This window comes from Wyeomyia smithii, chromosome 3 (assembly GCF_029784165.1).
Source record: "Wyeomyia smithii strain HCP4-BCI-WySm-NY-G18 chromosome 3, ASM2978416v1, whole genome shotgun sequence".
Taxonomy (NCBI): domain Eukaryota; kingdom Metazoa; phylum Arthropoda; class Insecta; order Diptera; family Culicidae; genus Wyeomyia; species Wyeomyia smithii.
The window spans coordinates 217,941,694-217,968,633 of NC_073696.1; the positions used below are offsets into that span (position 1 = coordinate 217,941,694).

The window sequence follows — 26,940 nt, forward strand, 5'->3', positions numbered from 1 at the left end:
ATCTCGGTAGTTTATGCTGGAATTTCAGTAAGGTTAAACCGAGATTTATAATATGACAGCTGTCATTTTTTGTTAATCGTGCATTCAGTAGTGCCGAGATTCGGCAGTAAATTTTAAGTGTGCACGAAAATTTGGAAGACCAGACACCAAAAAAAATTTTCGCTGCATCTAAATTTATATTATGTGGTTATAATTATCAAAAATTAAAAGGTTTTTTTTTGTAATTCTGTTAACAATTTTTATTTACTATTTTAGTTTTCTTCAGTGTATTTGTTTTTCCAAAAAAACAATATTCTGCAACTCGTCCATATACAACATTTTACAATTATTCAGAAGAAGTCATGTGCTCTAGTCGAAAACATATACATAGTTTCATCAGAACCAAACAGTTTCGTTTTAGATTTTATCATTTCCAGGACGATTTCGCTTCGAATGATTCTAAAGGTAACTCCAAGTATCTACACAGTTAGAAAAAAAACCCAAATTAATCCACCCAGCGGTGAGACCCAGCTTTTCTCATTCAAACTTATTATATGTTAAATAGATTTACACGAACACTTCAATTTTCAGAAAAAATACACCTTAATAATATTTACTGGATTTATTTATCACTCTAAATAACAAATTTTTGGTGGCCAACAGTGAAACTATACCCAACACATGTAAATAACATGAAATGTTTCAAATATATGAGGTTAATTTTTTTTTCGATCGTGGTATAATCGAAAAGTCACTGTACTCATATTTAGGTTGGACTCGATTATATATATACATTCCATTATTTATAGTAGTATTTTTTTTTCTATTTCAAAAAAGACTTTTTTTAACAACTTTTGAACCCCGTGTTCAATCATTATAAAATTCATCAGTTAACCCTTAACTCACCCGTTCATCTGATATCAGTATTGTTCAAATCGGTTCATTAAGCAGACAGTATGTGAGTAGAGGAAGAAGCAAGCGGTTGTGTAGTTTCTGAGATAATGATGTTTCGTGATTTCCACATCTTGATACATTACAGACGAAGTTACAGTAAAATTCAATAGGGTGTTATGAGGCAGTTAGACCTTTCATTTGACACTAATTTTGTGAAAATCGGTTCTCCCATCTCTGAGAAAAGTGAGTGAGTTTAAGTAGTCTCCTGAGAATATTTTTTTTAATAGCTGGATTTCACATTTTTAAACATAACAGGCAAAGTAATAGTCCTTTTTAAAAAAAATCAATAGGTTCTTACGGGGTAACTAGACCTTCCATATGACACTGATTTTATGAAAATCGGTCCACCGATCTCTGAGAAACATGAGTGAGATTAAATAGTCTCGAGAACACGTTTCTCTCCATAACCTTTGAACCACAAGTCCAATTTTTATAAAATTCAAAAGTTAAGGTTTTTTAGGCAGCCCATTTATTTAAAACCAATTTTGTTCGAATCGATTGTGTAATTTCTGAGATAATAAACTTTCGTGATTTTCACATTTTGATAAATAACATACAAACTAAAAATTCGATTACAATAAAATTTAATATGGTTTCGTGGGGCAACAAGACCTTTCATTTGAGAATAATTTTATGAAAATCGGTCCAGTCATATCTGAGAAAATCGAGTGAGATTGGAAAGTTGCACATACACACACATTAGGGTGGGGAATCGTTATATGGAAAAAACGAAATTTGATAGCAGAAAGCCAGAACCAAGTTTTTTTTGTTCTGTTTGGGGTCCCAAAACAATCCTGAATTTATTGCAAGTCGATTGGTTTTGTCTCCGCTTGGCGCATTGCATTTTAAATTTATATGGAGATTTGTATGGAAAAACCATCTTTTTTGCATTTTCAATTCTAAAGAGCTCAATATGGCTCAAACCATAGGTTTCATTACTTCAAATGGTAGGTTTTTCGATGCCTTACAACTTGGCCGAAGACACTAAAGAGCTAGGGTGAGCCAAAAAAATACTAGAGCTGTTCAAAGTTGAGTATGTCAAAATTTATGTTGCAAACCATTTTTTCTGCCAACACTGTCAGTGTACCGGCGTCAGTCAGATTTCCATCAGAAGTAACCTCTGAAACACGTTGTAGATTCTTTCTACGCCTAGAATATTGACCTAAATGTGTTTGCTTGATCCAGCTGAGTGTACAAACTCGTAACGATAGGTTACTTCTGAAGGGAATCCTACTGACGCCGGTACCTTGGTAATGTTGGCAGAAAAGAAGATTTTCTGCATTTGAATCGACATACTCAACTTTGAACAGCTATAGCTCTTCTTACGGGCATCCTAGCTCTTTTTGTCTTCTAACAAGTTGTTAGGCATCTAAAATACTATACTTTAACATAATGTAGTGCATTATTAGAACATTATTGAGCTCTCTAGAAAGGTAAATGCAAGAAGTAGATTTTCCCAAATAAATTTTCATACAAATTTGAAATGCAATGCGCCAAGCGGAGACAAGACCAATCGACTTCAGGAAAGTTTAGGGTTGTTTGGGATCCCAAAAAGAACCAAAAAAACTTGGTTCTGAAAAATCGATCATTTTCCCCACCCTAACACACACATACAGAAACTATGCCATTCGGCTCTTTAGAGCACTTTTATATCTTCGGTTTTGCCAGTGATTGCTATACCTTTCTAGGAGAAAGGCAAAACGATAAAAACTCAGTTGATTTTAGACTTGATGGATTGATTATCTTCAATGCCAGAATTTCAGAATATTATGTAATACGTGTGTATTCTAGCGATCATAATAACGTGTGTATTCTAGCGATCATAAATTTCATTTTTGCTTTAGACAATTGCTTTAAGCTACTTTCTATCCGCAGTTTTGATGTCATTGTTTTTTAAAGTCACTTGAAACGTCAATGCATAAATGTGCTGATACTACGGCGAAAAATTATGAACACAATTAATGATTGAAAACCTCAAACAAATATGGGATGAGTTTGGCGCCAACTCAAACAGAAATTGACAGCACCCTCCCAGAATCAAACAAGTTTGCATAATTCATTTTTCAAAAATATTTCTAGACTAGCATTAAAAATGCTAATGTTAGAAAACCTTAAAGTGCCCATTTGAAATATTCAAAAGAGATTCAGGAAACTAACGCTTACATTAAAAACAAGGACAAAGATTGCCGATTTTTTTATGGGTTTACATGCACTGACGAAACTACCCATGCAGCATTAATCATAGTAACCCATGAGTCAGCAGAAAAACAATTGACAGCTCTATCAGTCGAACTCTAACCGTGATGGCGAAAACAGTGCGTGTTCAAAGAACGGTACCCCGCCGCGTCGAAAACGGACATCGTGCGGCAGTTTGTGGACGCCAGATACGGCCGCTCTAATATCTACAATATCTTGGCACTATTGGACAACAAATAGAGTATCGAAAGAAAGCCCGGGTCCGAACGGTCGACGACCCTGAGCGACAAGAAACTTCGAAGGATGCTTAAGAGGGAGATCGAGCAAAAAGTGATTACATCGCTGCGTACGCTTGACCGGACAGTCGGTGCAACCGGCCAAATAGTGAAAAAGTACCTGGCGAACATGGACGGACATACAGGGGATGTCAAAACCGCTCTTCTTTTACTCTAGACCAGCGGTTCTCAACCTGGGGTACGCGTACCCCTAGGGGTACGCGAGAGTCTCTAGGGGGTACGCGAAAGTAATGGCGGACAAAGCAATGTTTTTTGTAATACTTCAGTTGTTGTTCAAACTTGCTCTCAAAACATGACTGTAGCAGTAAAACAAACTATAGTCCAATTTGAAACCTGGACTAGACTACCACAACGTGATCTACCACAGCTTTCTCCCACTCTGCTAGAACATTAGAAGCCAGAGGTCACAATTATTTTGGAAAATATTGCCAAGGGGTACGCGGTCATAAAAAGGTTGAGAACCGCTGCTCTAGACTGACCGTGAACGGGAAAATTTCTAGTACGAAGTACCTACCATAAGCTGCGTCGTTCATCAAGAAATCTCATAAGGGCGAAAACACAGTGCTCTGGCCGGATCTGGCGTCGGTCCACTACTCGAAGCAATTATTGGAGGAGATGAAGCGGCTGAATATTGATTTGGTACCCAAGTTGTTGAACACGCCCAATGTCTTCCAGTTGCGTCCCATCTGGGCAAATCTGAAGCGTAGGATCTACTCCAACAGTTTTGTCGTGAAAACTGGGTCCAGGTTAATTGCCGGAAGGCCGCTCGCAAGAGTATAGATTGTTTTTGCTAGTAAGCCTATATGAATACCTTTTACGAGAAATTTATCAAACTCAATTACCTGTCTTAGTTTTTTTTTATCACCATCAGAAAAGAATCCATTTTTTCAATGCAAACGTTAAATCGTATATCCAAATTTATTTTTTTAAATATTCTCGATTGAAATTTCCAATAATTTTCTAAAAATTATCTTATCCCGTGATAACTTTTCTCTAACTTTTGTCAATATTAAGATATATCAATTAAAAAATGGCTTTTAAAATTTCAGACCTTTCCAATTTTCAGGTCAGATAAATTTTTGGGAAAAGTATGCAAAGTTACTCAGTTTAGTAATACCTACATACTCACAAAGTTTCGAGTCTGATATGGTGCTGCCAGCCCCTCAATCGAGTGGTTCATATTAGATATTGTTATTTACAATGAACAATATTTCAGCAGGAACTATTTCCTTTCTATGCAATTTCTAGAAATAGACTCGGAAAAAATATGTAATAGTAAATAATTCTTACTATTTTAGGTATAATTTCGCAACTTTCAATAAAACAATTTGAACGAAAAAAAACTTTAGATTGGTGATGTTCATAATAATAACAAATGGAACATATTTTGAATCATTGATAACAAATCGAAGGGTAAAAAAATAACAGTGGGGTTGTATACAAAGCCACAACCGCAAGCTTGACGTAGAATAACATACAGTAACGGTCAAAGTGTGCATGCAGATTAAGATAACAATTCACTTTTAATTTTAGCGCAAAATGAGAAACTATTTAAAATTTTCAATCATTCATTTGTTGTCCGTATAAGGACAGTTGGCTACGGCTGCTTCTAGCCGTTGCTGCTGAAGTATGTACCATCCAATAGTTAAATGATTTGTTTTAGCAAAATCAGGCACTTATATAGCCTAAAGAGTGCATTTCCAGTTAGCTAACTTCAACAAGGCTTGACAGTTCTCAATAGTACAACAGTTCAGATGAACAGCTGAATAGATAATTTTTCAATTAGTTGCTGCAAGAACGATTATAAAAATCACGATTAATGTTTATGTTTATTCATCTACCTGTTTGTTTGTTTATTTCACACTCAGCATTCATCTGACAAATATGAATATTAATGAATGATTAAATTGAAAAAGGTTTTCAGTCAATTATTCGGTAACATATAATATTCGCTGACGGCATGCGTTATTGCGTTGAGTAATTAAGGAAATGGATAGTAACTAAATTTCCATATTTCATTTTCAAATAACAAAGGATATTTTACCTGAAAATGATATTCAGGGTATTAGAGCGTATCGTTAGCTCGTATGTATTACCGACCTGTTCGATTTCAATCACTCCTATGCTTTTATTTTACATAAAAACGAAACATAAATTTTCTTACTTTAACCCTTGGCCTGTGTGAAACACTTCAATAAACACTTAGCAAGTATATTATTTCACAATTTCAAATACATTAAAATTCCAATTTATTGAGCTTTTTGAAGTTGCTGAAAAAAACTTTCGCACAACACACTTGAAATATTTGTTCACCATTGTCTCCAAAACTAAAAAATAACTAATTCTATTGTACTCAAATTTGCTGATATTTTAGGCCTTTTGATCGCTCACTATTCGCTAGGATACTGAAAAAATTGAAATGCTGATTCAATTAATATCCATGATTTCTTTCCGTTTTTTTCTTTCTCATTGACGAAGAAACCCGAGGATAAAAATGGATCTACCAATAAAAAAAATTATCGAATTACAAACCCTTACACAAATCGTTGTGTAAGATGCGAAAGAAGTTTGGAATTGCGCACTTAAAGTAGAGCGTAGCCTTACGGCAAATCATCAATGGTGAAAAATGCAGTCTTATGTAGTAATCAACACATCAAGATTTCCCCATAATCCCCAAAGTACCGAATCACTCCAGGCAGCCACTTTTGCAAAGAATTTTCAATCGCTTTTTCTTGCCTAGAACGTATATAAAAGATTATTTCGCTTGGTAAAGTGACGTTTGAGCACTGATGCCTGTCAAACTCTGGGGCTTACACTTAGTCCATTTCGTCTTTTCTAAGGGAAAACAAACTGGTTAAGAAATGTCATTACATTATTGTTTAGATCTATACTAAGCTCGAGTGGAAAACCCGCAGTCAAAACATGGTTATATTATTTTGATAAATATAAGCCTACAATTGATTTTTATCGAAACTATTGAAAGCTAGACCCAGTTGTAGCACGAAGCGATGAATCCGTGTTGGATATCTTGGACCAATGCTTTAACCTAAACTTTTAATGGACCACATGCTTTTTTCTGTTTCAAAAGTATTGAAAATACTTATGTGTGGCTTTAACTGTATGTCGATCAAAACCCTTTTTCCACACTGATGTTTCTTCGAGTCGTTCATTTTGAAGCCACAATCGTACCTCGATTTACCTAACGAACAGAGTTTCGAAACTTTAATATTCTAACTCAAGTGAGATGAAACGTAAACAAACAAATACCCACACAGTTCAAGCAAGTCATTAAAAGGGGTCGAGCAGCAGACTAAAAATGTATCGCGAAACGTTTAGCAACTTTTCGCATGATGCCTCACCACAATGCGACTTGGGTTGAACCTTGAGAGAATTTCACAAATAAGTAGCAAAAGCGAGCCTTCTTAGCCAACGGGTTGCGCGGCAGTTGGAGTGCCCCCGAAACTTTTATGCGGGCAACCCCTATTGATGAATTTGTACCTAAATTCGCAACCTGATCGAGTGAAAATAAACAAAACAGCACGCTTCTTTCAGATGAAAGTTTCAACGAAATGGTTTTTTAATTTGCTTGCTCGAGCAACGGAAAGCCTCCTGCTGCGGTCCAATCCCACACCGTCGTCGATACGAACGAGGCAAACGATTTAGCTTGTTTTCCCCCAGTTAAATTAGCTGTTGGGTTTGCCTTGCCGACCGACTGTGCCACTGCACTGCGTGGGCGTGAAAGTATCTGCTGGTTGCTCAATCTCATATCCTCTTTTCAGCATTTGTGGGAAAACATGCAGAAAATTTCGTATAAATATCAACAGCGACAACAACCGGCTGACTGACGATGAGAATCGGCACAGAGCGCATAAACTGGGGAAGAATTTGAATAAATTTCTCAACGTATTAGCCGACGGGCTTCCGAGCATAGTTGGAAAACATGTATTCAAAAATCTTTCGCGCAAAGCTGTTTCTGCGAACACGAAGCGGCGAAGCTGGCATTCTTGGTTTAGTGAAATGCGCTTTTTTTGGTTGTGGTCTTTCCGCTGTTTTAAGCGTGGACAATGTTGTTTACTACCACCACACCAGTACTAGAGATTTGTTCTTTCATGGAAAAATTGTGGTGCTATTTTCACCGCAATGTGGGAGACGGGTTGTGAAACAAAGCTGCTTAAGTAAGCTGTTTTAAAATCCTGATTCTTTGTTTTGCTATTGAAAAGCTCGTAGAGTGTTAGTAACGGGAAGTATATTATATCAGCGAATTTTCCATGACAACAGTCTACAGCAAATGAAATGGTCATGTCAAACACTTTCATATGTTTCAAGATACCTAGCAGAAACTTATGTTACAATACGGTTTGGCTAGTATAATGCCTATTACTCACAGCACAGTAATGACAAAATTTGAATAAAAAACTGAACCAAATGAAGAGAACGAATATTCCTGGATATATTTATCAATAGTACTGATTTCAAATATGCTTTTATTTATTTCAAAGATTATCAAACTGGATGATTTTTACAAAATTTATTGTTTTTCATAGGAAAGTAAAATATTTTTCAAAAATTGTTGGAAGAACATATCATTAATTTAGTCTTGTTATTATATATATTCAAAAAAAGTAATTCGAATTTGATTAATTCCATAACAACTTTTTGAAAATTGAAAATCTAATTAAGTGAGAATTATATCTGTGATACTTTATATAAATTTCAACTGCAACGCTATTCCGTATCAAATAAATGTTGTGTGACCAAAAAAACTGCAATATTTTAAATTTAGTTACAAGCATTTTCAATTCAAGCTGGAACTTTGATAAAATCTACCAAAATCTTCCTGCGCCTCACAGGGGTATGTATGGATTTCATTCAATATGGGCATGGGTTTTCACGGTATAAAACGCCAACAAATTTCAAATACTTTGATATTCGTTGATTTATTTCTAGAATTTGATGTGATTTGAGGTTTCGCGTGATCTCGTAAAATTCGGAATATTGCCAAAAATCAATATCAACTTTGATTTTCGTTCGTTTTGAATATGTAATTGATAATATAATTTGAATTCAATTTCTAAAATAAATCCATCCTTAAAAAAATAATTGATCAATGGAATTTATTCTAATAATACCAAAACCCGTTTTATGCAGCAACTTTACTGCCCGACCGGCTTGGGTATTTCAGCTTTATTTTATTTGTTGTTCAGATTTCCACATTTCGTTAAACAAATAGACGAAAGTAAATAAAAGGCTCATGCCGTGTTATTTTTTACGCTCCAGGAGACATAAGAGAAGGTAAAATCACAATGCGGTTTAGGCAGTATCCTAATGTTTATTGCTACGCAATAATCACCAGAATAATTTTCTGTTTTCACCTAGGGAAATAGTAAATATCCATTTAAAGCTATAATAATGGCGGCTTGAGTAAACAATTACATCTGGATGACATCTTAACTTCGTGAAACTAGGGGAACAGCCAGCGAGGTGAACAAGGCAGGTGAAATGGACCAATGCTTTTAAATAAAACTATTCTGCCCACAATCGCATATTAATCCCATCTCAAAAATCATCGATTCGAGAAAACAAAAAAAAAACGTGAAAATATTTTCGCGGTTAAGTGAATATAATTGTAGGTAAATTGTGAATTTACTTGTCAAGCAAAAGCATTAAGTAAAATAAAACATAAACTTAAACCTACACCTATCTTACTGACTTTAAAGTAAGCTAATCGTCGTCATTGAAGATTATAGCGATTTTTGTTGTTATGTTGATAAGAGGATATAAACATCGTATATATTTATTGCACTTTGATTAGATATACCCAATGCACTCTGTGAAAGTAAGATTCTTATCAAAATTTAGCCCTAAGTATTTAACTTGCCTCCCCAGCTGGTCTCGAGGTACGATGCTGGCCTAACAAGTCAGTCGTCGTAGGTTCGAGTCTTGACTCGGGAGAGACTGTTAGTGTCAGTAGGATCGTAGCGCTAGCCCCGCAATTGTCCTGTACGCTTAACGGTTGGCTGCGAAGTTTGTGTATAGTAAACAGAAGGTCAAGTTCCGAATCGGAATGTAGCACCAAGGCTTTGCTTTTATTCAACTTGATCCGAACAGTTTAATATCGCGCCGTTCATCTTGAAATGAATGAATAAAATTAATAAATGGAATAAACTCTTGGTTTATGAGGAACAATAATTAATTGTGTTTTGGATGCATTAGAAGAAATCTTCCGTTCCTGTAAAAATAATAAAAATATATCTATGTGGACTTTTTTACAGCCAACTACATACGACACGGAGGCTATTTTCTTTTGCGTAAATGCTTGTATTGTTTCAAAACAGTGACATTCTGTTGGTAAATCAGGAAGATCAGAAGCAAACATATAATACAAGATTGGGCCCAAGATACTTCCAAACACTGTCGAATGCCTTTTCTATCCCTAGAAGCTCCAGTGGACAACCTTCAGATTAACTGATAAGTAGTCGAATGCCCATGGCAAAATCCAAACTGCTCGTTTTCAAAACTGTAATTCTCATCAAAATGTGTTATCATTCTAGCTTGCGTGATTTGAAATCGATTAATAGATGATGTGTGGGCACGTTGTATTCGCGGCATTTCCGCATAACCTGCCAAACTGCGAATATCTGGTCCGTGGTGGCGTGGGCACCCATGCCTCACGAACGAACGGCTTCGCAAATGGTGATAGTCGACGGTAGTGTTCGACATCTGAACGAAAACGTTGGGTCCGCGTTCCGGTCCGGTCCGGTCCGGTAAAAAATCGGAACTAGCTCGTTCCGGTCCGATTTGGGTCCGGTCCGATTGGCTTCGTTCCGGTTCCGGTCCGGAGTCCGGTCCGAAGTCCGGGAACAAAAGTTGCCAGTTTTTTCGAGAGTGTAATTTTAGTGAAAAAAATATTATTTATGCATGTTGAAAAATGTTTGACTAAATCAATACAATACAAACTAAGTTTTGCAATTTGTTTTTCTATTTTTTCATTATATTTTTTTTTAATTGAAAAATTTGGAGTGTAGTAACAAAAAAGGCTGGTTCTCAAATTTTCCTAGTTTTGGAACATTTATTTAAGCCAATATTTTAGTAAAACTAGCTGCCGGATTCTTTTCCTACTTAGTCTGTTCATGCTTGATGTGACGGGGACCCGTCCCGAAGAAAATTTGTTTTCGAGTGGAAAACTCGATGCAGAAACACACAGGACGTCTCTTGCCACTAACGACAGGTTCGGAAATCTTTCAGAATTGTTCTGAATGATGAAAAGAAAATAAACAACACCATAAATAAAACAAAAATTTTGTATATTGTAACTCACTTTCCACCTATTTAGCCGATGGCATTCAATTAATAAAGTGGCCAGGAGATTTCCAATTTCAAAATCCCGGTTAGAAATTGATGTTTTTCCCGGTTTTAAAACGCATATATATATATATATATATATATATATATATATAAGTTTAACCAAGTTTATTTATTGACAAAATAATTTTGTGAGAGAATCTTGTTTTTAATATGATTATTTGATTTCAAAACTTGAAAAAGGGTTAACTTCTTCGGCACACATGTATTTGCTGTTGATTTTTCGACTTTTCATGGCTGAGATTTCCATTATTTCACTCAGCTTAAATCAGGATATAATTTAGAATCAATTTGTGCTTCATGTTTCAGAATATTTTCACATAATTTTTTCATTTATTTTGAACCGTTTTTTGGAATAATTTTCTATCATTTTGGACTTACGTAAATAATCACTGTTGAACTAAAGCAATATTTGTAACTTTCTGCACTCTCTGGTTGAGATTTTCTGCGTTTTGTAGGACTGGTTTCTGCTTTTCCTAACCTTTAATATATATTTTTACAAATTTGGAATTTAATTCAAAGTTGTTTTGGCTGCTGTTGAGCTTCGGAAACGACAAATCTTTGAAATCATTTTCTATCATTTCAAGCCTTGTGAAATTCATTAATTGTTTTTAAGCTTTGTTATGGATTTTGGCCTTATTCAAAGTGCTTATTTTAAAATTAAATATAAAAATTCATTTTCCACTTATTCTAAATTGAATTTCAAATATGATTGTGGATTTTTTTTTTAATTCAATTTGGAATCTTTTCTAGAGTTTCTTCTTCTGATTTCTCGTCAGACTAAAATTTAGCAATTTTTTTAGCTAAATTCCCAATTCTGAGTAATGAACTCTTCTTTTTTAAAACCTAATTTTAAATTGAATTGACTTTAAATTTTTTTATTGAATTGACTTTAAAATTTTTTTATTATTTTTTTCTTGTTTCCTGATAACTTGTTCATGGTCATTTTTAGTTGATGAGAGGAAACGTTTTAGTTATTTTTCAGAGTTTTTGAAATAATTAGAACATATTTTTTTGACCCCGAATCGAGATAGTTTTTCGCCTTGCCTGAATCTGCAATGATAGCCGTTTCGGGCAATTTTAAATTTGTTTAATAATGAATATAAATATAAAGAATAAATTTTTGCATTTTCAACCTAATTATTACCCATTTCCTAGTGTTCACACACTTCAGTTTTGAAATTGATTTTAAATTGATATTACTAGTTTCTTTCAGGCTTCAATACAATTTTATTGCTACTCAGAAACAATTTCTGCCTTTTTGAGCTAAATAAGAAGATTGGTTTGTGTTTTCTGATTCCGCGTTCTAGATTTCAGAATTTTCAACAAAAATCTATTTAAAAAAATTGAATTTATTACTTTTATAATATCATTGAATTCTCTTCATATTTATGGTGCATTTCTGGCTTTAAATTAAAATCTGATTGCTGACTTTTATCGAGAACTTTAGAAACATTTGAACATATCTTTTATCTTTTTATAGTCTCTGTAAACGTTTCATGGCAATTGTGAGCTGAATTATGTACAACTGTGTGTATTTCTGTCGTTCAAAATATTTTTTCCGTTTTCTTATGGATCTCTTGAGGCTCAGTTATTGTCTTGACAATATAGAAAGGACTAATTTGATACCATTGTTATTCTTACGTGGTATTGTTCCAGGATTTTTTAGGCGAATAATTTCCGCAATGGCTCTTATAGTTTTGCCTTTTTTATATGAAAAATATGTCTTTCTAATTTTAGAGAAGTATGCAAGCAATTTGAGAAAAAACAAAGACAGGCTCTGCATTTTAAGCCTCTAGAATACTATTCAATAAACTTTGAATTGAATTTTAAATTATTTTCGTTGCATCTGGTTTTTGAAACGCAAATTCTTTAAAATCAATTTCTGAAATTTCTGGCCTCAAGACATTTTCTCAAGCGGATTTAAGCTTAACCGATTACTGGTGGAGAAAAACCAGTTTTTATCTCAAACAATGAACTTTAAACTCTTATTACTAATCTACTATATGCATAATTAACATAAACTGTATAGCATATCAAGCATCAATCTATTCTCTAACGATGCTGAATAGTTTCCTCGTGTAAATTTTCAAGTATAAATGTTGAACTCAAATCAAAGTTTGAATGTCAGGTAATGCCATATGGCATCATACGCCGGGAATGGGTTAGGTTACGATTTTTTTATTTTTGCTTATTTTCTGATGGTCTATTTCTGCCACCATTATGTCAATCACCGACACCCGGGGAGGCGACTTCAACTAGAATCTTAACTAACGATCCGTTGATTAACGGACCGGTGCCAACGGCTTCACTTTTCCATGCGATAGAAGAACCCAGAGATTTTTCGCCTCAGAAAATCTCCGGAGGATTGAATCTAGATCAGTTTTGGTTGATTGTGAGTGAATAACGTCATCACACAACCATCGACCATTACTTGTTTCAGGTTTACAATATTTTTTTATCATAGTTTAGTTTTTGCCTATTTCAAGTTAACAAATAAAATACTTCATTCTTGAGTTCTCTGGCCTTCAAAATATTTTTTAGTAATTTGAAGCTTTTACCTTCCCTGGGCTTTGTAGGAATTTTTGGGGGGGATTTGTAACCAAAGATTCAAATCTTGTTTCTTTTTAAAGAGTATCTTTACATCGATTGTGAAGAATTCGGTACATAACTTTGAAACAAACTCAGCCATAAATGACATAAGACGTTGATCCTGTAAAGTGGTGGTTGTTTTGATGTTTGATCGCCACTTACTGTTGAAGCCCTAATCAGTGCGAATGAGAAGGGAGACAAATTAGAGAAAAACAATCGCAGCCAACTGTTAGTGTACAGAACAATTGCGGGACTAGCGCTTGGATCCTATCGACTCTAACGGTCGTCTCTCTTAGCCGAGACTCTAACGAATGACGACTGGCTTGTTACTCCAGCATCTTACCTCGAGACCAACTAAATGGTTCCTTGAGCCTTCCAGTGTTTGTGAGATGGCAGAAAATGTATAGTGCGTTGAGCTAATACAACAGATCCAAGCATGTGTAAATGAAAAATAATGTTAAAAATGGACAAGATAAATTTCCCGGTTTTCCCGGTTCAGTTTCGAATTCCCGGCTTTTTCCCGGTTTTCAAGGTTTTCCCGGTTCGCTGACCACCTTGAATTAAGCACAAACTTAGAACAAGTTGTGCGAGTCTATCAGTTGTTCACTAGTTTCGAAGTGATAGCAGGAGCAAAATTGAAATAGCAGAAAAAATGTAACAATCAATGTCTTTCTAATTTAATAAGAACCATGTGATCAATTAAAGCATATATTACAGGTTAAAAAGGCGAGCAAGGCCATATGGGTTGACTTTTAATAAAAGCAGCGAAGAAAATCAAAAAGGATGAAAAACTTGCTGCGTTCTATGACCTAAATTAAATATTTTTTTTTTTTTTTACTGAAAATGTCCGGGGTCCGGGAAGCATTACCCGGTCCGTTCCGAAGTCCGGATGGCTTCGTTCCGGTCCGGTCCGGAAAAAAATCGGACTATGAAAATTCCGGTCCGATCGGACTTCGGACCGGACCGGACCGGACCGGACCGGACTTTTACCGGACCCTACCCGGTCCGATGTCGAACACTAGTCGACGGCAGAGGATTTGGAAGAGTACCTTGTAGGCGGCGTTCAGAAGAGTAATTGCTCGGTAATTGCAGCACTCCAGCTTGTCGCCCTTTTTGTAAGTGGGACACACAATAACTTCCATCCACTCCATCCAAATTTTGGCAATGACCCAATGCACAGCTCTAGCCAGTGTTGCTCCGCCGTATTTCAGCTCGCTAGGATGTTGGTCCACTCCAGCAGCTTAATTGTTTTTCAGACGGCCAATCTCCTCTTCCACCTCCGGTTGATCCGGGGTTGCAATTCTGTTGTCTTCTGCTCGTGCACCAAGATCAATTGCATAAGATGCTTTAGTTAGATTTCTTTCAAACCAAAGGGTGCTACGGTCAAAAATTGATCAAACAAAAATTTGTTTAAATCGGTCTTTTTGAAGTAGAATACTTCTCTCAGGAAGCTCGGCTACATAGAGATGTGAAATGAAAATCTAAAACCGAAAAAAGTGAAAAATATGTCCAATTTCAACTGCTAATAAATCGGTTAGTAATTGATGGATTTCTTTCGTTCTTGCAGTAATAGATTGGAAAATCTGCTGAGATTCTTCCCAAAAGAAGATAATTGTAATTTTATTATTCACACTATTGTACTATTGAAAATAGTCAAGCCTTGTTAAAACGAAAAATTCGACCTCTGATTGGTCGTTATATGACTGCTTCCCAAGCACGGTCGACAGATTCATATACCTTGCAATTTAAAACATGCTATTTGGCCTATATAAGAGCCTGTTTCAGCCGAAGCCTTTCATAATAGTTCTAGACAGCGACAACAGTAGTCGTCCTCCCTTAGCAGCAGCACTAGCAGTGCAGTGGATACCAGCGATGGCGGAAAGCGGCCACAGCTGTGGCGTAGCAGTGAGGCACTTTAGTGAAATGCAGTCTCTGTGCGATAGTGGGCACTAGTAAATGCATTCAATGAAAAGTTGACTCATTTTGACAACACGTGAGCCGTCTAGTTTTGAGTGTTAAATCAGCCTTTCACTGTTTATTTTATCACAAGGAATATTTTATTCACACTGTCAGTGATAACGCAAAGATGTGTTCGGCATCTTATCCGATACTAAAATGAACAACAAATTGTCCTTTTCAGGATGAAGTAAAAACTTGATTAAATTTTTCTAATGAGATTAATTCACATAAGATTTTCTAAGATTTTCTAATGAGTTAATTCACATTTTTAAATTTGTAAAAGTTATAAATTTAACTTCATCTCCGTCTCTCAAAACGTACTGAATTATCTTTTCCTTCAGTCATGAGCACGACATCCGAAAAAATTTCATCTCATAAATTTAAAAATTGTCAAGCCCCAACCATGACAAGCTACTTACTATATTATTGAAAATGGTCAATCCCTGTTGAAGCGCAAAATTCGATTGATCTGATTAGTCAACGTTTATTTACTAGAAAAAATGACTGACACGCAAGCAGCCGGGTTATCTTTCTTGTAAAAATAATCTACTTCAACCTTGCGGTCGTGGCTTTGCACACAACCCTCCTATTATTTTTTATTAAAAAAATCATTCCATGTTTCTTTGTCAAGTTCAATTCGTAAAAAATAAAGCAGAATAAAGGAAAAATATTAACTTAAGCTTTCTTGAAAGCGAATGCAAATAGCTGAACCTCTTGACTCCTTCCATCATGTTTTGTACAGCCGACTTGGTCACTTTGTTCGCCGCAGAATGCCAGTTAGCCTTGAACTGCATCTCGTTGACAAAAGTCTTTCGTGTCTTCTTGAGGTTCCGCTTCACAATAGCCCAGTATTTTTCTATAGGGCGGAGTAGGGTTTGCAATATTCCCGGGAATCGATTTCCCGGGAAACGGGAATGGAAAATAGCATTTCCCTGGAATACCCGGGAACCGGGAACTGACAAATTATTTAGCAAAATGATATTTTAAATGAAGTTCATCTGTAGAAGGTAACAAAAAATTGTTTAAAATTTCATACTCAATCCGCATGAAAAACAAAAAAAAAAAAACAAATCAAATACAAAACATTTTCAAGTTAACATACAAAATTCGTGATCGATTTTTGTAGCATATATTTGCAGAAGAGGAGAATTAAGGGTATTCATGTCGTCAAACAATCGCTTCAGATCCGCTGATCCGTTAAGCTCAAAAATTTTATTTCCTTCTGTAAAACTTTGCTCAAGTCTGCTGAATCACCGCTAATGTTTGAATTCTAGGTTACTTTCAAATCACCGATTAAAGCTTTTGCTACACTTAATTGAAAACTGGTGTCCAATTCTTTCAGTTTGTTGAAGAGAAAACTGAGTGTTAAGGCCTAAACACAATGGATACGTTGCGGCTGCGTTTGCAGCAATTTGACAGTTAGCCCATACATTTTCTGTCAAATTAACGTCAACGCAACGCAAACGTATCCATTGTGTTTGGGCCTTTAGGAAGGCATTGGACGCGGAAAATCTTTGCTATATTCGGTACGGACTTTTTTAGCAAAATGTTTTTTACACTACAGTAAATTTTTACTGTTTACTTGAGCGCTTGCAAACCTATTCGCTTTTTTTCATTTAAATATATTTACTATGCCATTGTTATTTATTTTAAACAAACTGCGTCTCAAATCTAGTTTTCATTGACAGAACAACATTTAAAACCCTTTTGGAGTTTACATCATTATTGATTAGAACGTAAAATTCCAAGGAAGATTTTTGTTTAATTATCTACGTTATTTCGTTATTTCGCCGTTCGGTGGTTTTGTGTGACCGAGACAAACCGGAAGGAAACGATAGAATACTAAATAATCAGTTCAATACGACTTAAAACAAGTCAGTCTTAGAGCATTTGAAGGCTTACTAATTAACATGCAAAGATGAGTTTTACGTTGAAATATTATACTGACTTTGAGTTTTATTAAATGATTTATTTCAGGTAGCACCAGTTTGACGTATTTAATTTTATTGCAATATTGCATAAGAAACTATAGTGAATCATACAAAATTTTTCGCGGAACTCGGGAATCCCGGGATCCCGGGAATCAATATTTTTGTTCCCGGGATCCGGGAATCCCGGGAAAAGCTATTTCCCGGGAAATCGTTCCCGGGAAATCGTTCCCGGGATTGCAAACCCTAGGGCGGAGCTATGGTATGTTGGGAGGGTTCATGTTCTTTGGTACCCCTTGGACGTTGTTCGCGTCATATCACAGCGCAATTTCATAAATTTTTAGTCTCTCTCAATCCTACAAACAATTGAAGAAAATCCCATCATCTCCTGGTACTTTCAAGTTTTTGAAGTTTTTGATAATAGATCTGTTTTCATTCAAGTCTGTTTCCAGTACCTCTTCAGAGAGAAAATCTTCAGTGGTGACCAGGCTTGTTTTTTTTTTCTCGGAGAAACACAAGCGTGTAGGAGGTTATAATTCACAGCGCAAATAACTACTCTTACTCTCACACTGTTGAGCAAAGCGATGCACTTGCGTAAAGAGGGCAGCGAATCGTGTGTATCTAGGGAACCTATACATTAGAGAAATGACAAGACACTCACCGTTAAGGCAACTGTCAACATAAAAACTAGCGAACCTATACATTAGAGAAATGACAAGACACTCACCGTTAAGGCAACTGTCAACATCAAAACGGATAACGGCAATGCAAAATGATACAACTCGCCCGTTTTGATGTTGACAGTTGCCTTAACGGTGAGTGTCTCGGCGTCTCTCTGGTGTATAGGCTGACTAATAAAAACGGGCGAGCTGTATAATTTTGCATTGCCGTTATCCGTTTTGATGTTGACAGTTGCCTTAACGGTGAGTGTCTTGTCATTTCCTTCATGTATAGGTTCCCTATGTGTATCTGAGGAGCTCGCAGAGAAACACCGCTGTGGAATCTGAAACATTTCTCCAGAGAGATAATCAACTGGTGTGATCTTTCTCACACTAAGGACAATACGCTCAATAACAGCACAACAGAGATTACTGCAGTGCTTTCACTGTGTGCCTCTTGAGTAAATAACAAAAATGGAAAAAATCTAGGTAGGAAAGTGTACACTGTACAGGGTGAGGAAAATTATCCGTGTTCAATGTTTTAGTCATAACTTGTTTTTTTTTTCAATATTACAACAACATATTTATACAAAATTTAGATACATTAGCATGGTTTGTAATATTTAAATCACGGACTCGAAATGTCCGCCCTTGGCTTCAACGCACGCCTTCAATCGTTTAGGGAAATTTTCGACGATGGACGATAGTTTTTCCACAGATATGGCATCCCAGGCTTTGGATAGACTAGCTTACAAATGATCCAATGATTTGTGTGGTTTAGTACAGGCTCTGGATTCAAGAACAGATCAAACGGAATAGTCCATTGGATTCAGGAGAGTTTGAAGGCCATTCATCTTTAGTTAAATAGCTCGGAAAAAGTCTGCTACAGAGTTCCAGTGTTTTTTTCGCTCCATGCGATGGAGCCCAATCCTGTTGTAATGTCCATTTAGTTTTACCGAAATATACACGCGCCCAAGGTGCCGCTGTGTCGGTTAAAAGCTTTTGGTAAACAAATTGATTGATTTTTACACCCTTTTCAATGAATATTAAGGGGGTTTTACCGGTAGCCGCAATTCCTGCCCAAAGCATCACCGAAACTGGATGATGTGATCGAGCTTCGTTCATACGCTTAGAAGAGCCTTCAGGCAGAAGCTGACAGTCATTTTGGTGGTTATGAAATTGCTCCACAGTGAAAATTTTCTCATCGGTGAATAGAATTGTGCGATGGCGTCCATCGATAGATTCTTTCTTCGATTTTCAGTACCGATTTTCTTTCATCCTGCCATTTAGGTATTGATTTTTTGAAAATTTGTAGCAACGTAATCCCAAATACTTGTAAAGAATAGTTCGTACAGATTCCGGGTCATTTTTTATTGATTTTGCCATTTTTCGAATTGACCTTCTAGAATCACGGTTAATCCGGTGACGAATAATTATTCGGTTCCCAGGGGCCCTAGCGGTTCTTTTTCTGCCTCTTCCTGAACGGTCCTCTAAATTTCCCAGCTCATTATATCGTTTTATATCGTCTCTAATGGTTTGTATAGGCATTTTTAACATGCCAGCGATACTTACTGGACGCTTTCCTTGTTTATACAACGCGATCACCGCACTGCGTAATGGACTTGACTTCATTATGACACTTAATGCACACTGTTTCAAGGGAGATATTGTGGTTTTGTTTACACATAGTCAAGGTTAAAAATTGCATAGGTAAACTTATTTCAACATCTGTCAAATTTTAGTTATACACTGAAACAAAAAACACGGATGATTATTCCTCACCCTGTAGGGCGTTGTTTGCTTTGCATCTCGAAACTGAAAAAAAAAATAATTCAGCCGCCTGTCACGCATGTTTGCTTTTCCATTATATCGAATTGATCTCAGCAGTGTACTCCGTAGCGTTTTTCTGTGTGTTCTCTCTAGAAAGATTTGCCACTCTTCTTTCGCTCAGCTGTGGCGTGAAAAGCAAGTGTGCGAGCAGCAGAGACACAGTACAAAACTGAGAGAAAAGTGTAGTGCAAAAAATTGCCACACGCAGCTCTCATGCTGGACAGAAATTAAACGGTGAATATCCACTCTGCTCTTCTTACATATTGAGGAGAATGCCAAGCATGGTGGTGACCTGATTATACTTTTGTGATACGTCATTTTCACTCACTACGTTTTTTTTCTTTTTTTTACGTTCGAATTGAAATCAAACTGCTGTGCAAGTTTTTGGGTTTTTCGTTCATTCGTAAGAAATGTAATCACCATCTTTGAGGACTGGAATGGGATATATTGGTAAGTTGGGTGGGTGTCTTTTGCTTATCTTGGATAACAAAATCATTCCAAAGTCTGTATTAGTCGCTGCTTCACAACAATTCGCCAAACTGATGTGCACGCAAATCAGTAAAATTTAATGAAATAAAATCGCCAATTCGCTAATCGGAGATTTTGGCTCGATAATTGTTGAACGCTAAACGCTGAATCGTATCAGAGGAACTATCGATAATCTCTAATCGCTAACTTATTTTTACGTAGATTGTCGTATGGTTGTATTTATTGCTCATAAAAACGAAAATAATTGCATTTGAGTGCTATTTTTCTAGTGCGCCAAAGGAAATTGACTTTTCGAATTTCAGTTAGCGATATGACTCGAAAGTTTCTCGTTTAGAAAGAAGTCCGCATGAAAAGTTTCTGCTCAATTGGCCTTTAGAAAGTCGTGCCTCAAAACGGTAAGAATTTCACTTTTTTGTCCAATAAAGAAAAACAAATCAAACATTTCACGAACTACTAACTATTAGGGTATCCCAAAATAACGTTTTGTCAGATATTCTGGGGGCTCAACCGAAAATGATTGGTTAGTATATGTATATGTAACAAAAAAACTTTTGTATGGCGACAACTCGGTTAATATTTAGTCGTTGTGCTAATTTGAGTTTTATGAGAGAAATAAATTTTTCTTGTTTTTCATTTTAAATTGAATTCTTTACTTAAAAATCCTATCGAACCCAAATAAATTTTTTGCGCATCCTCCGAATCCAAACTAACAAAATAGAAATTGTTACGGCTTATTGTGGCTCAAATTTCATTGTTATAATTTTTTTAAATCTTCGGAAAATTCTTAATTTTGGTGTTTTCTGAGACCTTTAAAAAGCGCACCAAACTTTACGCTAGCAACCATACTATACCATATAAAGATGGGAAATTTTATGAGGAAAAACTTTCTAGAAGACACACAACCCTATCTTGAGTCGTTGTTGAGCTATTCGAGTTTTTCTGTGGAAAGAATATCGTAGAATACGATAATCTTTAGTATATGCAACATCGAGTCAACTTATCACCGAAAACGTCGTATAACCATCGCCTACTAGGTTTGATTTTTAGTTCAGACAAAGATTTTATTGAAAGATTTTATTGTTGGTAAGTGAACCCAGTTCTCAGTACTATTTATTCGAATTCTCTGTTTTTATTGTATGTAGTAACTTTCAGATTCAGTGAATCAACTTTTCAAGTTCACAATTCAATAAAAATATCATCCATCCAATTGTTCGATAATTTCAGCTGTTCATTTAAGTTATAAATTAATTATTATTTACATTATTTAAATAGTCAACAACAGATGCGTTGACCGAGTATTTTTGATATTTACGGTTTTTAGCCACGGTTAACAAAACATGATACTTTTCTTTATTAGTAGATGGCCCGAAATCATTTATGTTTCCAACCAGCCCTAGTGCTCGTTCTGCGGGATCGTTTACTACAGACAAATTCTCGCATTTTTCTTTAATTTTTATGTACTCAATATTATTGTTCCAATTCTCAGGGTCTTCTTTAAATAGGGCGTTTTTGTCTGTCGTCTCCAAAACTCCGCACGAACGGTATCATTCTTCAAACAATGATCGATTTTATGAGACATAACGATGTTGAAGAATGTTTTCAACTGTATTTTGAACGCACTCTGCTCTTGAATCACCTTAGCATGTTTAAATATTTATTCTGCTTCATACGTGTGCACTTTTCCAATAACTTCAAAATTTTTCTCACAACGTTTCGTTTAACTTGGTGGGGGAGACCGGCCTGATTCCAGATCGCAAAGACATCTGACGCAACAATATCAGTACTCTCGAGAAACTGATTTTTTTATCCTCACGATTGAATCGGTAGAAGCTTAATACCTCTTGTTCAGAAGGAAGATGTGTCTGGGACAATTTCTTTCGGGAAGCGCCTGTTTAAATGTATTTTTTAACTTTAAGTGTGGGCGACATTGTTCAGGCTTCAAGAAACGATAAATACTGGTTAATCTGCAGCGCCTAATATGTATATTGATACAGATTCAAACAAACTAATGTCGCTAAGCAGTCGTAGTCAAGAATAATTGATTCGATGTTGCATACAATGAAGATTATCCTATTTTACGATATTCTTTCCACAGAAAAACTCGAATAGCTCAACAACGATTCAAGATAGGATTTTTGTGTCTTCTAGTAAGTTTTTCCTCATAAAATTTCCTATCTTTTCTTGGTATAGTATGGTTGCTAGCGTAAAGTTTGGTCCGCTTTTTAATCGTTTAATTTCAGAAAATACCAAAATTAAAAATTTTCAGAAGAGCTAAAATATTTGTAACCATGAAATTTTAGCCAGAACAAGCCGAAATATTTTTTTTGTGTTAGTTTGAACTCCGTAGAATGCGCAAAAAATATATTTGGGTTCGGTTTTATAGGATTTTTAAGCGAGAAAATCAATTTAAAATAAAAAAACCTGAATTAATCCACCTAGCAGTGCCGAAACCTTTGTTATACTAACTATTACTACACATAAACTTATTATGCCAGTAAACCATAAATCGGTCAAAATTAAATTTAAAATATAGTTTTCCAGAGAATGTACCAAATACGATGACTGAATCAAACCTCAACGTGGTTTTCACAAATATTGTGAATGTCATCACTATGGGGTATGGGATATTTTTTTTTGATTTTTTTTAAACTGTCTAGGATAGAAACAATTTACGAATTTTTGGCACAATCGAAAGTGTAGAAAAAATAAATATAACAATGATGCAGATTTCATTCTAGAACAGCAAATATGTTTGTCAGTTTATTTCAATTCCATTGATATAATTCCCTATAATCTAAGCTTAAATACCACAACGGCTTCGTTTTCAAAAATCACATAATCTAGAAAAGAACACAATGATTGTAGATTATGAATTCGAATCTTTCCTACGAATTGCAGCAAAGTTCTACGAACTTGCTTTCATGAAAGTATAGTTCAGAATTATACAGGAACGCGTTGAATGCTTTGCTACCATACAAAAGTTACTTGAATTATACGCTTGATTATTTCAAGAAATCAACAAAAATCTTGATTAAATCTGTGAGGATCAAATGCTAAAAGTTTTCATTAAAGTTCATATCACTGCTGTTGAAAGTTGTCAGTTTAATTCTATTTCGAATGCATTATTTGAAAATGAAGGTTTTTCGCAAGACTTAAGGCTTTTTAAAGTGTCTTCGAGAACGTTACTCTTTTTTGAGGCCTAGGCTGTATGGTAAAATCCAGAACAATTTCAGAACTTTATAAAACTTGCTGCGACAACAAGAAGTGGGATAACATGGATATTCTGTTTGCACTGACTTTTAAATTAGAAAGCAATGTATTTATAATACACAAAAGCGTAGTGTATCAGGTGTGTGAGAAGCGGACTTAAATAAGCATTCCGGTTCCCTCTGATATGTATTGAAAACTGTTAGTGAAGAGCTATTAAAAACAAAAGGATCATTAATTTACACCAGTTAGGACTCACTACACAGAGTATAAAACACAGCACAGATGTCTTTTACTCTTAGTTTCTTTTGAGAAATAAATAGCGGTTGAAAAAAGAGAGAGCGAGAGAAAAAGAGAGAGAGAGAGAGAGAGAGAGAGAGGGAGATAGAGAGAAAAAAAAGAAAGATAAAGAGAGAAATGATCCAAAATGTAAAATATATCATGTTTAAACTTTCTGTTTTGAAATATTCTAACATTCAAGCAACCAATAAAAAACTCGCTCAGTATGATTTTTAAAGAGCTTTGGAGCTTCCATTCGCACTTCTATACACCAAAATCGGATAGTGCGTTTTGTAAGAATGGGGGGGTCTTTTCTTAATTTTCTTTGTTAGATTTTGATATACCACACAGATAAATAACATATTTACACCTACACACCTGCATATACACATACACATATAAACAGGTAATGTTCATTTAGTTGAACTGAGTCGATTGGTATACAACACTTGGCCCTCAACAGATTCCTTTTGTGTTTAAAGTTGAATACCCTATGTTAAAAAATACTCTATGATCAATATCTCAAAATCTAAGCCAATAATCAAAAATCCACTTGGTAGCATTCTGGGGGAGCGCAGTAGCTTTCATTTGCATATAAGATCATCAAAATCGGAGATTGCGTTCTATAAGAAAGGTGCGCTAGTATTTTGCGGCACATACATACAGACAACACCCATACACACACACATACGCACATACACACACATACACACGAACAGACATTGCTCAGTTCGTCGAGCTGAGTCGAATGGTATATACGATTCGGCCCTTCGGATCTTGAATCTATTTTGCGTTTTTCGACCGATTTTATAACCTTTGTTTAGTATAACAAAGGTAAAACATGAAAAATTTATTTTTTCATAAAACTTCAATTTGAGCACAACGACTAAACATTATCCAGAGTTGTCAACATGCAAATTTTTTTTTGTTACACCATAACCAATCATTTTTCGGTTGAGCCCCCAGACTTCTTGACAAAACGTTATTTTGGGACACCCTACTAACTATCCTTTTTTCATCGCTCAAAAAAGTGAAACTTTTATTGCTTTGAGGCACGCCTTCCCGAAGTCCGATTGAGCTGAAACTTTACCTGAACATTTTATCCGAGAACTCGAAGATCAAATTTTTCCCACAGATTCCATTGGTACCTTACTATTTACAACGATAACGATAAAACGATGTTCATACTTGAATGTTTTGTAAAACACAAGAAACAACAAATGTGAGTTTGTTTGCATGTAAAATACATCCTTTTAAGGATATTTGCATGAAAAGGTACAGCTGAAGTATAGTCTGCACTACTGCTGCTTACATAAATTTTTGCGAGTCAAAAAATTATTCTATATAAAAAGACAAACTTGCACTTTTCTCAAAAAGAGAGAAACTCTAGACAGTTAAGACAATTAAACGTTGTTTAAATGAAACATACGTTCTCTACATAACATGCACAGTGAAGCATGTTCATCACTCAAAGCAATTTATGTATCCAACTCACAGTTTTTGTAAATAGTTTTTGGCCGCCCGAATAAAAAATATTTTAAAATGATTCTGCAATTAAATTTCCCAACTAATAGTGATCAAATTGATTATTCTATTCCCGAGAGAATCGAGCTGGCTTAATATTTGAGGTCTTTTTTCCTAAGGAAGAAAACAAAGGTTTCGGTTTAATTGCGTTGAAAGCTTTCACTATGTTTTCGACCATCTTTTGCTTGTTTATTTTTTGCGCACACCAACCGTTCCACAGCTCCACATTCCCATGATTCTCTTCTTCAAATGTGTCATGGTCCCCGATATTTTACCCTATTTATGATGGCTTATGACTTGGTGCTGCCCTCGAGTTATTCTTAGTTGACCTGGGCCAATGCGTGGACAGCACATTGGTATTCTATAGGAGCCGCGAGTGACTGAAAGTTTGATAAACGGCGATGAATTGGTTGTGCGAATAAAGCTTCAAATCCGCGAGAAGCAGTGTCTAACGTTTCTGCACTCGTACACTTTGGTGATACAAAAGCCCTTTTTAAACCAATTTGAAAAGCTTTGCGTGAAAGACACTTAGTGAAACAGTAAATCTGAAGTCAGTTAGTAACCTACCAAAGCGAGCTCCATTCATGATGTAGGTAGTAACCAGAAAATGTGGACTTATCCATAAAACGTGGATTCTATGTATCTACAGATGGAAACCCCAGGTCCTTGAAGCAATAAGCACGTGACACATTCTCAACTATCAGTCAAATTTATTAAAGAAAAAAAAACGACAATGTTTTTTTCAATCTAATGCAAAAAAGGAGGAAAATCATAATCTAGTTATATACAGCTAAACGGCGGTGGGACATGCATTATAAACCGCGCGTTTTTATTTCATTCCCTGTAGCATGAAAAGAAACTGCAAGCGAAATACTCATCCTTCAACTTCCAAAACAGAGAATCTGAATTACGATTAGATAACATTCATCCAATAGCTTGAGCATTCAACCGTTCGCCGGAGGAGGTTTTAACCTGAAAAGGCTCTAAGCAACAGGCAGCTAACACCCGGCCGCCCACTGCTGGAAACCAGCTGCCATTTGAAAAGCATTAAAAGCTTAGCATCGCCAGTAAAATATAATCTCCTTGCAGACACGCGGGGGAAACATCTCCTCTGTGGCTAGGAACGCAACAACACGGTTTAGCTTGCGCTACATTACTCAAAAGATGAATGGCATTTTGTTTTTTGCTTTTCATTAAACGAACTATTTTTTTCGCATGGTGTTGATTTTATAAGGTTTGTGTCAATAAAATCTAGTCTTGTATTATTATACTTTTCATTTGCAATGGTAGGCTCTTTCTGTTGATCACAGGTTGGTCTCTAAAGATCAAAAGGTAGCTTGTGATCTCAATATTATAATTTTCATTAATCTTATTTTTGATTAATCTGCTTCTCGAATGTATACTAATCTTAATGATATTAAAATAGTTTATCTCTATTGACGCTCAAAATTAGCATATTGTATAGGGAATCACTTTCACTTTTCGCTTTAATCATTGAAAGTCTGATATTTCAGGCACAACCGATTAACAACAATTAGAGCTACCTTCCACTTTAATTGAAAACCTTGGTTCATCACAGTTTATATAAATTTGGTTCAGCTATGTTATTTTTACCGGTAATAATTCTATCCAATTATAGCCATAGCAGATCCCAAAAGCATCTCTTGTATTACATAGACAATTACC

At 35.6% G+C, this 26,940-nt stretch overlaps 1 protein-coding gene across 1 annotated transcript in view; it reads left to right on the forward strand.

Annotated features, from left to right (window-relative positions):
• Window positions 1-26,940, forward strand: part of LOC129730481 (uncharacterized) — a 106,669-nt gene that overhangs the window by 6,980 nt on the left and 72,749 nt on the right. The gene's annotated exons all lie outside the window — the stretch shown is intronic.